This window comes from Pongo pygmaeus, chromosome 5 (genome assembly GCF_028885625.2).
Source record: "Pongo pygmaeus isolate AG05252 chromosome 5, NHGRI_mPonPyg2-v2.0_pri, whole genome shotgun sequence".
Classification (NCBI taxonomy): Eukaryota; Metazoa; Chordata; class Mammalia; order Primates; family Hominidae; genus Pongo; species Pongo pygmaeus.
The window spans coordinates 2,516,542-2,529,111 of NC_072378.2; the positions used below are offsets into that span (position 1 = coordinate 2,516,542).

Below are 12,570 nucleotides of genomic sequence, written 5' to 3' on the forward strand. Positions count from 1 at the left end.
TTATGGTATTAACAATGTTCTAATGTTGTGAAGCACCTTAATCGAGCAACATTTGATGTTTTAAAAAACATTTGGATGTTAGCCACATTTGTAAGACAGCACAACCTAGAGCGATAGAACTGTTGAATGAGGCAGAAGGAAAGTGAAAACTGTTGCAGCAGAAGAGTGACCAAGACCGTGGAATCTGACTTAAGGGAAGTTGGCAGAAAGTAGGTTTGGCAGGGTAGCGAAAACCATGTTTCATCTTGGAAATCTGTGAGCTACTGCACACAAGACAAGCTGCTAAGTTAATCATGAAAAAATAAGATTTGGGACAAATAGGAAGGTGAAAGAATTTTTTTTAAAACTATTTTAAAAGCATTTCTAAAAGCAGACCATACATGATCTTTTGAAACCTTAGGAATACTTCATCATTTTTTGAAATATAAAGTTCAATTTTATTAAACATATGGGTTAGCTTGAAATTATCCAGAATATTAAAATTAATGTGAAAATAATTAAAATTCAGAAAAACTTCAGGTGTGCGTCCAAGTTCTGGGTAGCATTAATATGATATAAAAATTGCTGAGAAAATTTACAGTGAACAGGTGTGTGAAATAATTGAGGGGAAAAAAGTTCAGACATTAATTAGCAAGAATTATGAATTTTCATGTTAGGTTGTTCTCAAGTTGATGTATTTTAAAGCATATGTATATAAAGGAAATATTTTAAAATTGTGGATACACATGGAAAACAAAACATTATTCATAACATTCTGTACTTTTGTTATCAATCACCCGATGAGACATGGAAAGAACAAAAATGTCTAAATCAAAAGAAAAAATAATTCTAAACAGTTCGGAAGTTTATTCAATAAGTCTTGCGAGTAGTGTTGAAATGTTCTCATTTCAAATTCAGCAAAATAAAGATACGCACTCAAAGAATGTCTCTGTTGAGACTTGGGGGGAAAAGGGATAAATATGCCAAAAATAATACCCTAATTTCTGTACTCAAAGAATTTATGGTGGGGAGGGAAGCCAGGACACAATTAAAAAGTGTAATGTTAGAAAATATTGTGACAAATGCTATCAAAGAAACCTATATTAATAAAAGATGTGATAAGGACATCAGGACTTTACCCTGGGTTGGGAAGGATGGTGCGATTTGGGTGTTTGTCAGGTAAGATTAGTGGAAAATATTTTAGACAAAGAGAAGAGGATGTATAAAGCTTGAGAATTATAAACAAGATTATTGTACTGATGTTGTCAGGATTTGACAATACTCAGAAGAGTACCGCCATAACAATGTTGTCAGGATTTGACAATACTCAGAAGAGTACTGCCATAACAAAAACCTAAAAGGTGGGAGAGACATTGGAACTAGGCTGTGGAAATAAGCTGGAAAGACTTTGAGAAAAGTATTAGTGAAAGCTTGAAGAGGCTTGAAGAGTGTTTCATGACATCTTAATGATCTTTGAGGAGGTTGTGAGTGAGAGTTTGAAGAAAAGTAAAGAAAATTTTATTTGAAACTGGAGAAAAAAGGATTTTTGTTACATTGGTGGTAGAAAGTTTAGCAACACTGTCACCTGCAATAATAGGGAAAGTAGAAAATAATTGTGTGATCTAACTAAGGATGTTTCCAGAGAGTGCTGAAACTCTTCCAGATTTCTTTCTGCTGCTTATAACAAAATGTGAGAAGAAAGAGATAAAGGAAGGACTTTTAAAGAAAAAATATTTTTTAAAAAAATTCCAACCTCTAGGGACAACAAATGATGCCACAATTAAGAAATGACTTCCAGGTAAAGATCAAATCCAGGACACTGTAAAGAAAACATTGTCTAAACATGAAGCCAAGAATTTAAAATTATTTGTTAAGACTTCAGAAATATTCAAGACAGTGCATTAGAGAATTATTCAGTCAAACAATAGGGCTTCCAAGGTGTTTAAGGGTGTTGGCCCTCAATAGGCCCAGCAGAAGTCCAAGGTAAAGAAGAGCTTATCTTGAATGGTAAGTGTAGTCCTTCTCTAATGAAGTGAACCCCAGTAAAATTCGCAGGAGGTCTAGAAAGTTTTGACTTACATTGCTTGAAGCACCACCAGTTTGGACTGACACAGGCAACAACCACAAAGAGAAAAGAGGCCTTTGTCCTCCCAAAATATTCCACCAGCGGGAAGTAAGTTGAGAAACCTACACCGCTGCACACACAGACTAGCCTTCATGGAAAAGGGAGAATGACTCAGAAGGTGAAAGCAAGAGTCCAGAGGGTGGATCCAGGAGTGGGTGACCGTGCCTTGCATGGAGAAGGACATGTGTCACTGGGGAGCTGGGGATAGACAATGATCACTGACCTACAAAGTAGTCCCCAGTGATTCTCACTACCTGTTTTTCTTACCTTGTGTAGTCCCCTCCCACACTGAATAGGGCATTGTGGAAATCAGACTGTGACGGCTGCTTGGGGGTAGGACATAAAAACGTTGAGATTCCTGTCTTACTCTCTCCTCGATCACTCGTTCTGAGAAGCCAGCTGTCACACGGTCAGCCCTATGGAGAGGTCCACCTGGTGAGGAATGGAGGCCTCCTGCCAACCATCTCAGCATCAATTTGCCAGCTAGCAAGCGAGCCATCTGGGAAATGGATCCTCCTGTCTCAGTCATGGTCTTTGCTGGCATTAGTTGTGATAAAGAGAAATAACACTACAAATTGTTCCGAAGCCTTTGTTAGTGCCTGAATATTCTAAAGGCATTCAAATCCGAAATTTCAGCAATCATGGTGTCTGAAAAGATCCACATCTGTAGGCCAACTTGGGCTGGGAATGCTGTATTAGGACCCTGTTGGAGGCCTAGGACATCGTTCCTGTGTCTTTATTGTGGAGCAGGGTGGGAAACACGTGGCAAATGACTGAAAAGTAAGGCCAACCGCATGAACAGGGATCTTAAACATGATGCTAAGAAATTCAACATTTTTTGAGCCTAAGTTTCTAACCTTTAAAGTTATCTGATTAGATTTGTCTTTTAAAAATAAAAAGATCATAAGTGTGGAGGAAACTGGAGAAGAAAAACACAGGAGTCCAGTACACCAATGATGAAGTCCAGTGAGATCTATGAAGTAGGAGTGTGTCCCAGCCAGGGCCCCCAACAACAAAATGGGGGATGAGGGATGGAGATGAAGGAGCCAGATGGCTACTTAAGGAGGGTATTTGCTCATCACTAGTTCAGCTCTCCACAGAAAATTGCAAGATCTTAGTTTTAAGAGAAATGGGAACTCAGAAGGGCCAGTCCTCTGGAAGGGATGGGCATGGCCCTAGATCCTTCCTTGCTGTTTCATAGCTGCTGGAGGGGCTTGCGTCATCAGACTGTTAAGAATGACAGCAAGTGCTCATATGGAATGGTTCTGTGGTGACTCATGGGTGCCAGCTGACTCTAGAAAGCGGACAGTCACTGTAGGTAAAGGGCAGGGATTCAGACAGGCCTGATGGGCTTTCTGAGATGTGTATTTTGGGGGAACCGGCCTTCACGGGAGTGAAGGAAGAGCAAAGAGATGTGTGGCCCATTCTCAGGGACTTGCGTGTTCCTCAACCAGCTACCTGAGGGGCCAAAGGCAGAGCTGAAGAGCTTTTTTCAGGAAGGATTGTGCGAGGTTCTGTGACAAACAGGATGAGTTTGTCCACGGTTTGTTATAAAATGCTCTGGCACAGAAGTTAGTTAGCATTTAAAGAATGTCAACCTCATCAAGAATGTACACTCCAGCAGTCGGTAGGTAGCATCTAAAATTAGCATAAGCAGACTGGGTTTTACAATCTCATCTTCTCTCCTTATGTCTAACACTGGAAAATTCTAAAAAATAAGTTATTTTTAATTGGTGAAATATTAATAGTGTTTAAAGTGTGTGAATGGACTAGAAATGTTGTACAGATACCTGCACCCTGAAATGAATAATAAAAATGTAATAATAATAACAACATAATTTTAATATAATAAGAATCTAGCAAGCTCGGGAGCCTATAGTCTTAGGAGAGGTCCCAGGCCTTACAATTCCATTGAGTCCTATGTCCAGCCATTTATAGGGGATGCTGTCATCTGATCCTACTAGACAGGTAGCTGGACTTTGTGATCAGAATTGCAAGCTTCACTCAAAACAGATATTGCCACAGCTGTGTCACCTGGAGCTTATTAAAAAGGAAGAGCCTGAGGCCCTACCCAGAACTTCTGAATCAGAATCTTTTCATTAGCAACATCCACAGGTGATTCTTATGCACATTAAAGTGTGAGAAACTGTTCTAGTGGATAAAGGGCATGAGCTTTCGGGTCAGACTCACCGGATGAAAATTTCAGTTCCTTTACTGATTTGCTATATGTCCTTGGGTTTGTTACTTAACTTCACTATCAGGGGCTTATTTGTAAATTGGGTTTAATTGTCTTGCTGGCTTGTTAGTATTAAAGGAGGTGATATGGAGAAAGAGCTTAGAAACATAGTAAGGTACTTAAATTATCAGTAGCTATTAGTGATTTGATAAATAATATCCTAGTATAATTTAGTAGAATATGAAAAGAGAGTGCAGGATATCATTAGGGCTGACCCAGCCATGAAGTGTGAACTGGTGACTGAGAAAAACATGGTCTCCTGAGTGGACAGGGCAGGAGTCAACCTTTCATGCAAGATGCTGTCAGAGGGGGCTAAAAGGCCAGAGAGCAGAGGCTTCAGGAGGCTCCCCCAACAGTTTGTCTAACTGTGGCTGTCCCGACTACTCCTCATTTGGGGGTGTGGCAGAAGTCAGCCTGGGAGAATTCAACCTTGCCCTCATCGTACCAAACACCACCTGGCAGGCAGGTGGTGGGGGCTGGGGGGAGATCTATTGCCCTCACTTGTCATGGCTCCGGAGAAGATTCTAATAGTTGTGGTAGCCAGTTGACCTGGGTCTGTCCAAGCAAGGCTGAGTGGTGGGCACCTCTGCACTTCTGCCTGGCTTATGCATGCAGCATTAGCCTGACAGGGGCCCCAGGAAATACAGCATCACTGCTCCCTTGAGGGCTGGCCTCCTGGGGGATGCCAGGAAGCCGCACCCTTGTCGGGGGGGCTGTGTCTGTCAGGGTGGACCGGGAAAGTGGCAGGGAGGTGCCCAGGGGGTGGGGGTGTGTCCTGCCAGAAGAGCCCGTTCTCTCTGACACACTGGATGCTAGACTTGTATTAGGATATTTTGGAGGTCTCTAGTAATAACCATGTGAGCTCTGAGGTCCTGAGCCAGCTAAATTCAGATGAGTATCTTTCATGAGATCCTATGTCCCCACAGTGCTGTTTGGAAAGCGCTGATTACAAGCTCTCGGGGAAACCCTAAATTAGGATTGGGAGAGAGGAATGACTGAAGGGCGAGGATCGAGAACCAGTCTTCCTAATGGCTCAGGATCATGGGATGGGATGGGTGTCCCCTTTCCAAATGGGGAGTGGGGAGGCGAGTGGTGAAGGGGTTCAGCACCTCCCTCTGTGGGCATGGTGAGGGAGAACCCCCCAATCCACCTTACCCCAGGAGAGTCCAAGAAGGGCCAGGGAGGAAAAAGATGGCTGACCCTTCTCTCTGAGTCGCAGGCCCTGAAACTCCAGCACTGAATCTGTTCCTGGGAAAGGGTGTGGTCATCTGCTGGGAACTGCACCAACGATGGAGGGAGGGCCAAGAAGGTTTCCTCACTTTGGGGAATAACTCAGAATGCCTCACCTAGAAGTTTGAGTGGCAAAAGACTACATTCAAGATGAGATTGTTTCATGTGAGAACACAAAGCTCCGTCCCTCCCTGCTGCTTGCAATACGGGCAATGGAAAATCCACCGGGCCTGCCTCAAGCCCCGCCAGGGTGGGGGGTCTCGTTGCCACTGGGAGAGCTGACCACTGCTGGGCTGAGAGGGGAGTGTTGGCCTAGATCCAGGTGTCAACCACAGACTCACATGCAGGCCTGGGTGAGAACAGTCCCATCTCCAGACAAGAAACAGGCCCAGAAAGCGATCCTGTGGCCTGTGGTGGCCGCTTTATACTGAGGTCCTTCAGTGTTGGGACTTTTGAAGCAGACACTTTTCAGTGCTTAAGGAATAATCACTAACAGACATGAAAGGGGTTGGATTGCTACTAATTGCCTTAATAATTTATTAAACACCCTCTGAAACTAGACACTTTACGTAAATCTCAGTCAATATTTTTGTATTAATAGGGGAAAAAAAACACCCTGAACCTTGTCTTGGTACATTGGAACCACCATGTTTTCAAATGGGACAGTTGTTTTCCCCCGACGTGGCTGGCCAGTATCACCGTGGACTGCGCTGGGGCCCCTATAAGTGTGAAGCTCTTTTAGGTAGCTTGGGTTCTGAATGTCACGGGAATTGGCATGTTAGACCTGAAGTAAAGGAGTTTGCATTGTATTTGCCAAGTCCACGTCTGATATGGTTTGGCTCTGTGTTGCTGTCCAAATCTCATGTTGAATTGTAATCCCCAGTGTTGGAGCAGGGGCCTGGTGAGAGGTGACTGGATCATGGGGGTGGATTTCCCCCTTACTGTTCTTGTGATAGTGAGTTCTCACGAAATCTGGTGGTTTGAAAGCGTGTAGCACCTCCCCCTTTGGTCTCTCTCTCTCTCTCTCTCTCTCTCTCTCCTGCTCTGGCCATGTGAAGACCGTGCCTGCTTCCCCTTCACCTTCTCCTATGGAGTTGTAAGTTTCCTGAGGCCTCCTCAGAAGCAGAAGCCTGTACAGCTGGCAGAACCATGAGCCAATTAAACCTCTTTTCTTCATAAATTACCCAATCTCAGGTAGTTCTTCATAGCAATACGAGAACGGACTAATGCAATATCTTTGAATGATTGAGCCCATTAATCAAAAGATAAATAAGGTCCATGTTTATTCTTCAATACAATACATATACATGATTGTTATACATCTTTAGAAAGCAAAGAAAAACAGCTAAATGAAAGTACGTTCAGAAATTAAAATATACATGATAGACACAATCACCACATTATGAATCCTTTTTTTTATTTCTTCTCAACACCGATAAACCTAGTCAGAAAGACTCACTGACATCTATCAGCTGAGAGGACAGCAAAATACACATTAGTTAACATATGAATGCTCACACAGCAGATGCTGTCTGCTCTTCTGAACGGGTAGTAGTGGTTGAGTTATAAGCCTTCATGGAAGGTGTAACTGCCCACAGAAAGACCACTTATACAAAGCACAGCGCACTAAAATAGAGCAAAAAGAAATATAGAACACTTCTAACTGAGAAACTGCAGACTCCAAGCTATGTGAGGAAGTCATCTTAATCCAGGAACCCAATATCTAATAAATCCAGCACCCACTTCCCTTTAGGACAGATGGAAAGCTGCCTCCTGGTAAGAAAATTTCTTAATCTCAAAAAGACTTTCAGGGAGCATAGTGATGGATAAGAAGACAAACTTGGACTCTAACTTAAGAAAAAGGAAAGAAGTAAAAAAATGTAAAAGAGAGTGCAAAAGCAAAGGCGAAGCTTTGTGGATATTGAGAAGTGGGCCGTGGTGATGCTGCAGCACACAGGGATGACAGGACGGCCAGGAGACAGGAAAGAACCGAGTCCGAGGACCACAGCCCTCCAGGGGCCTGATGCTGCCTCTCACTTGTGCTTTCACAAGTGGATTTTCAACCGGGGTTCTGTCATTTGGCCCCCAGCACAAACTAACCCAGCACACGCATGCACGCTGGCACCCGTGCCGCGTGGCTGGGGGAGAGGCAGAGGAAGCAGAAGGGACAAAAAAGGAATGAAATAAAGAGCAGATTCTGTTCCTAATATGAAATCCATATTTTGATTCTCAAAAGAGAAAAAAATTGCTAAGCTAATTTCCATAAAATGGATAAAAATTAAGTATTCACACATCTTTCCAAGCATACATCAAAGCAAGCCACAACAATGGCAACATGCCTACTTACATTTTTGAGGAAAGAAAGCAAATTAATATCAAGTTAGAGGAAATAACCGAAAACAAACTTATGACACTCAACAGACATGAGCGTTACCAGCTTCAACCCAGAAATTGTTTCCCCAAGTTAGTTCAGATGAGAGTCTCATCCAAAGTTTGTAATGTAGCAAATGGGGACATGTGCCCTCCTCTCCCTGACTTTTAAATAGCAACAGATTCTGGGTAAGTGTTGGTGTCTTCCAAATTACCAATGTGGCATGCCTTCTCCTTAATAACTTGTGAGGTTTATTTCTCTCCAGGTAGTGGGAAATGCTACATCGGTGCTTAATTTCCTCCATTTGCTAAAGAAAGTGGGAACTGCCTAGTGAGTGAGCAAAGCCATAGCATCCATTAAGAGGGTGGAGGAGAAATACAGCCTCCCAAATCCTAATGACCTGTTGGAAAAATTGATCTTCATAGCCCTGGTCTAGCCAGACTCAGCTTTTCTGAGTCCATGCTTGCATCTGGCTTGATTCCTCGGCTTTGCAAAGCTCCCTTTCCCCATGAGACCAGCAATCTACCTAGTTACCGGCTCTTGCTGGAGCAGCCACACAAGGACATGGAGCAGGGGTGGGATGAACACTAGACTGATAATCTCCCATTTCAAGTAACTCTAGACTGTAATCATGAACTCTGCAATGCAAACTACCCTCAGCACTCATATAAAAGGCATCCTGCTGGCATGGAGATGCCTTCCCATTCCAAATGTGGAAATTTAACTACAGAATCAAACAAGATCCATTTTCAAAGTAGAGTCTCCTTTCTAAACCTCAAAACAAAACAAAAATCACACCCACTCACTGCAGGGTCATCAGTGGATTAACTTGGCAAAGAAATCATGCCTGTATTTGGCCTGAGCTGTCTCTTCCATGTGTGGCAGGGTCTGGGGACAGTATATCTGCCAACGTGAGTCAGAAGGGAAGGTGGATGCAAATTGCACATCGTGCAAAAGATCTCATGCTCGATTTGGTAGAGAATGCACACCACAGGACAGAAAACGCCCTTCCACGAGGGGCTTCAAATCAGACCCTCGTGTCCTGTTTAGCATTTGAGTGAATGCCAGCTCTCTGTGGTCTAACTAAGTATTAATGCATGCACTGGCTTGTATTTTTCCAGGCTCAATGAATCTCATCAGCTAAAGATAGCATAGTAATATAACACTCCAGTCACAGGGTTTTGTGTGTGTGTGTGTGTGTGTGTGTGTGCGTGTTTTAAGCAAACTAAATTAAACATTTGAAGCATAGTCACATAACAGGAACATAAGAAACCAACCTTGGATAAATGCAAGGCCAAAGGAGAAAAAGAAATGCATCATAATGTAAGAGCGAAGGCTGGAAAAGAGTCAGTTTTATAACTAACACGACCACAAAGTTTGCACGTGGCCTTCACCAAATCACATATTTCCTTCTATCTCTACTTCCTCCTCACCTTAAAGATGAGAATAAGGATGTTGCACACATTCATGGCATGCTGTAAGCTGTAAGGATTCCTTAAGTGGATCTGAGAGATAATGGGGGAAAGCTGATGCAAAGTGAAATTGCCATCCCTGATGAGGCCACCAAGTAATTCTTATACCTTTCATTGCTATTGTGACAACAGTAATTGAGACCATCCTGGCCAACACGGTGAAACCCCATCTCTACTAAAAATACAAAAATCAGCCACGCATGGTGGCATGCGCCTGTAATCCCAGCTACTCGGGAGGCTGCAGGAGAGTCACCTGAACCCGGGAGGCGGAGGTTGCAGTGAGCCGAGATGGCGCCACTGCACTCCAGCCTCGTGACAGAGTGAGACACCGTCTAAAACAAAACAAAACAAAACAAAACAAAGAATAAAGGCATTAACACAGCTGATTCAACACAACAGTTATTTGGAAATGGAAAATGTGAGGAAAGCTCATGAAGCTGGTTGGTGAGCTTGGAGTTGAGTGGGTAACGGGAATTTTGTGGGGCTTTTCCTTGCCTCTCCTTCATGTGGAAATGACACACTCGTTTCGCTCTTTAAAGCCCAGTGCCTTTCTGGGCCCCATAAGCTGTCTACAGTAGGGCCATTTCCTTTCTTACATATCTGCCATGAAATGGCACACGGGCTGGGCATAGGAACCTTCCAACTGGAACATTCCAACATTCTCACGTCCAGCAGGTGAGCTTGCAGAGTTGCCCTCACCTCTGGTGTCCGATTGAAATTTCTTCACCACCATTGAGTCCCGTGAGACAGCACAGGCGAGAGACTGCACTTGGTCTTTGCCAGTGTTTGTTTGTGTTTACCCAGAAGCTTGAATGTTATTTCCCAAGTCACTTCAACGTTGAAATCTCAGTGCTATCTTGCTCCAGGAGGTGCAGATCCATCTCTTTTCGTTGACAACTGGGGCTTGAGGAAACCTCTTGTGACTGTTGACATTATTCCAAAGGTGGGAATTTCAAAGACCAACCATAAACAGATACTTTTTGCATCACCTCTCAAAACCAATGTGTTTTGTGGGGATGAACTGTCAGTCAGAAGGGTGCGGGGAGTGTAGATGTGAAAAACAGAATACATGGAAGAAAATGCACGCTAGGAACAATTCAGAATAAATGAAAAACACAGTGGCTGATGCCTGTTGTTGGAGAATTCAAAGACGGCTTCTGTTCCAGCAAACAAATTATTTATCCATTGTAGTCACGTGACCACAGACCAAATCAAAATGACAGAGTCTGAGAAACTAAGTCTTCAAGGGTGCATGGGAATAAGAATTTTTTCTGGCCATCTAATTGCCCCTTCCAAAGGCATAGTCTAATGGCTGGAAGTAGCTTTCTCCCTCTAAATGCATCCTCCATTTTAAAATCTCCAATAAATTTTAAGTGTCATGGCTGTAGTCATTTGAGAAATAGCAGACATAATGCACCCCCTGCCCCAGTGACTAAGATCAAAAAAATTTTTTTTAAAAGTAAAAAATCTCAAGATGGCAGGGAAACATCTTCCCAATGTCACTACCACTGGGTGCAGGGATGTGTTTGCACCCTGAGACCAGACTGCAGCGCTGGGTGTTCTCTGAGCGCAGCAGAGGCACTCCAGTTCAAGTTCACATTCAGGGTCAAGGGCTCCCCCAGCTAAGACTACCAGTCATCATAGGGGTCAAGGCATCAGAACTGCTGATTTTTCAAAAAATTTTCTCGAAGCAGCAGCAACCACAGCAGTTTTCCTGCAAAGCAAACAAAATATGAATCTTGTTAATTCAGCAGGGCTTTTAAAATTATAATTAGTTGGTTGTGCCCCTTAGGAAAACCACACATGATTTTTTTTAATAACGTATGTGTGTATATGAGCAGGAAAAAAAAAGAAGCCTCTTGATGGATTCCACCACTTAGCAGAGTTGGGCTTTTTATTTTTCAGTTTGTGCAAGATATTTTTTTTTCTTTCCAACTTTTATTTTAGGTTCAAAGGGGTACATGTGCAGGTTTGTTACATGGGTACATTTGTGCAAGATATTTTAGTACTATTTGCAATATTGAAGGACAAGGCCTCTTTGTTTCATCTGAAGTACAGCCACTCCGTCCATCTGGTCAGCTTGATCCCAGCATCAAAGTGAGAATGTGGCCTCAGGTGTGGGGACGTTTCCATGTGCTTTACAACCACGTCTGACCTGGGGCCCACACACGGCTACCTGCCATCATTCCTGTGGATCTGAAGAGTACCCTAAATTTATATCCCATAAGTTGGCAAAAGATACGACAGAGGTAACCAGAAACAAAATGCCACCAGGTTGATTTTGGGAATGTTTCATCTAACAAATTGCAGGAGATGTATATGCCTCAGTTGACATTGTGAATTATGCCTTATTTATCGGCCTGGAACTCTTTCTTTTTCCACAGGAATAATCTTCAACCACCAGATTTTTAAAATCAATATTATCTCAAATTTGGTTTCCGTCATAATACATCCTGCCATAAACCCATCTCATCCTGGCAGGGAATATTATCGTGAAGAATAATCTTTTTTTTTCTAACTTCTCAAATGAGGCTGCTCCCAGAGTTAAAATCTTACATTAAGTTTTATTTATTTATTTTTTTAAGTAAGAAAGTAGGCGGAGCATGGTGGCTTATTCCTGTAATCTCAGTGCTTTGGGAGGCAGAGGCAGGAGGATCACTTGAGCTCAGGAGCTCAAGGCCAGCCTGGGCAACATAGTGAGACCCCACCTCTACAAAAAATTTAAAAATTAGCCAGGCGTGGTGGTGAATGCCTTTTCTCCCAGCTACTCAGGAGGCTGAGGTAGGAGGATCACTTGAGTTCAGGAGTTTGAGGCTGCAGTGAGCTATGCTGACGACACTGCACTCCAGCCTGGGTAATACAGCAAGACCCTGTCTCTAATTAAAAAAAAAAAACAAAAAAAAACAAAAAACCAGAAAGCAAACTAGGAAGCATCCAGATTGTGTGTATCTGAAATGATTCTTCCTTGGCCTGTGGCGTGACTCAGGTGAATTTCTGAGGCCAAATGGGGCTGAAGAGTGCAGGAGAGGAAGGCAGCCAGCTCCATGGCTGTCAGCAGCCCTCCTCAAGCAGTTCCAGCAGAGGCTGTGTCCAGCTGCCCCAGCGTGGCCAGCCCAAATGCTGCTGTCTTCATCCTCTGCACAGCCATCACTTCGTA

General features: G+C 43.2%; 1 protein-coding gene across 2 annotated transcripts in view; it reads right to left on the reverse strand.

Annotated features, from left to right (window-relative positions):
* Window positions 1-6,836: 6,836 nt before the first annotated feature.
* Window positions 6,837-12,570, reverse strand: part of MYLK4 (myosin light chain kinase family member 4) — a 108,121-nt gene continuing 102,387 nt past the window's right edge. For both annotated transcript variants that reach the window (XM_054491536.2, XM_054491537.2), the window contains exon 13: window positions 6,837-11,127. The gene's annotated coding sequence lies outside the window, so the exon portion shown is untranslated. The remainder of the gene's footprint in view (window positions 11,128-12,570) is intronic.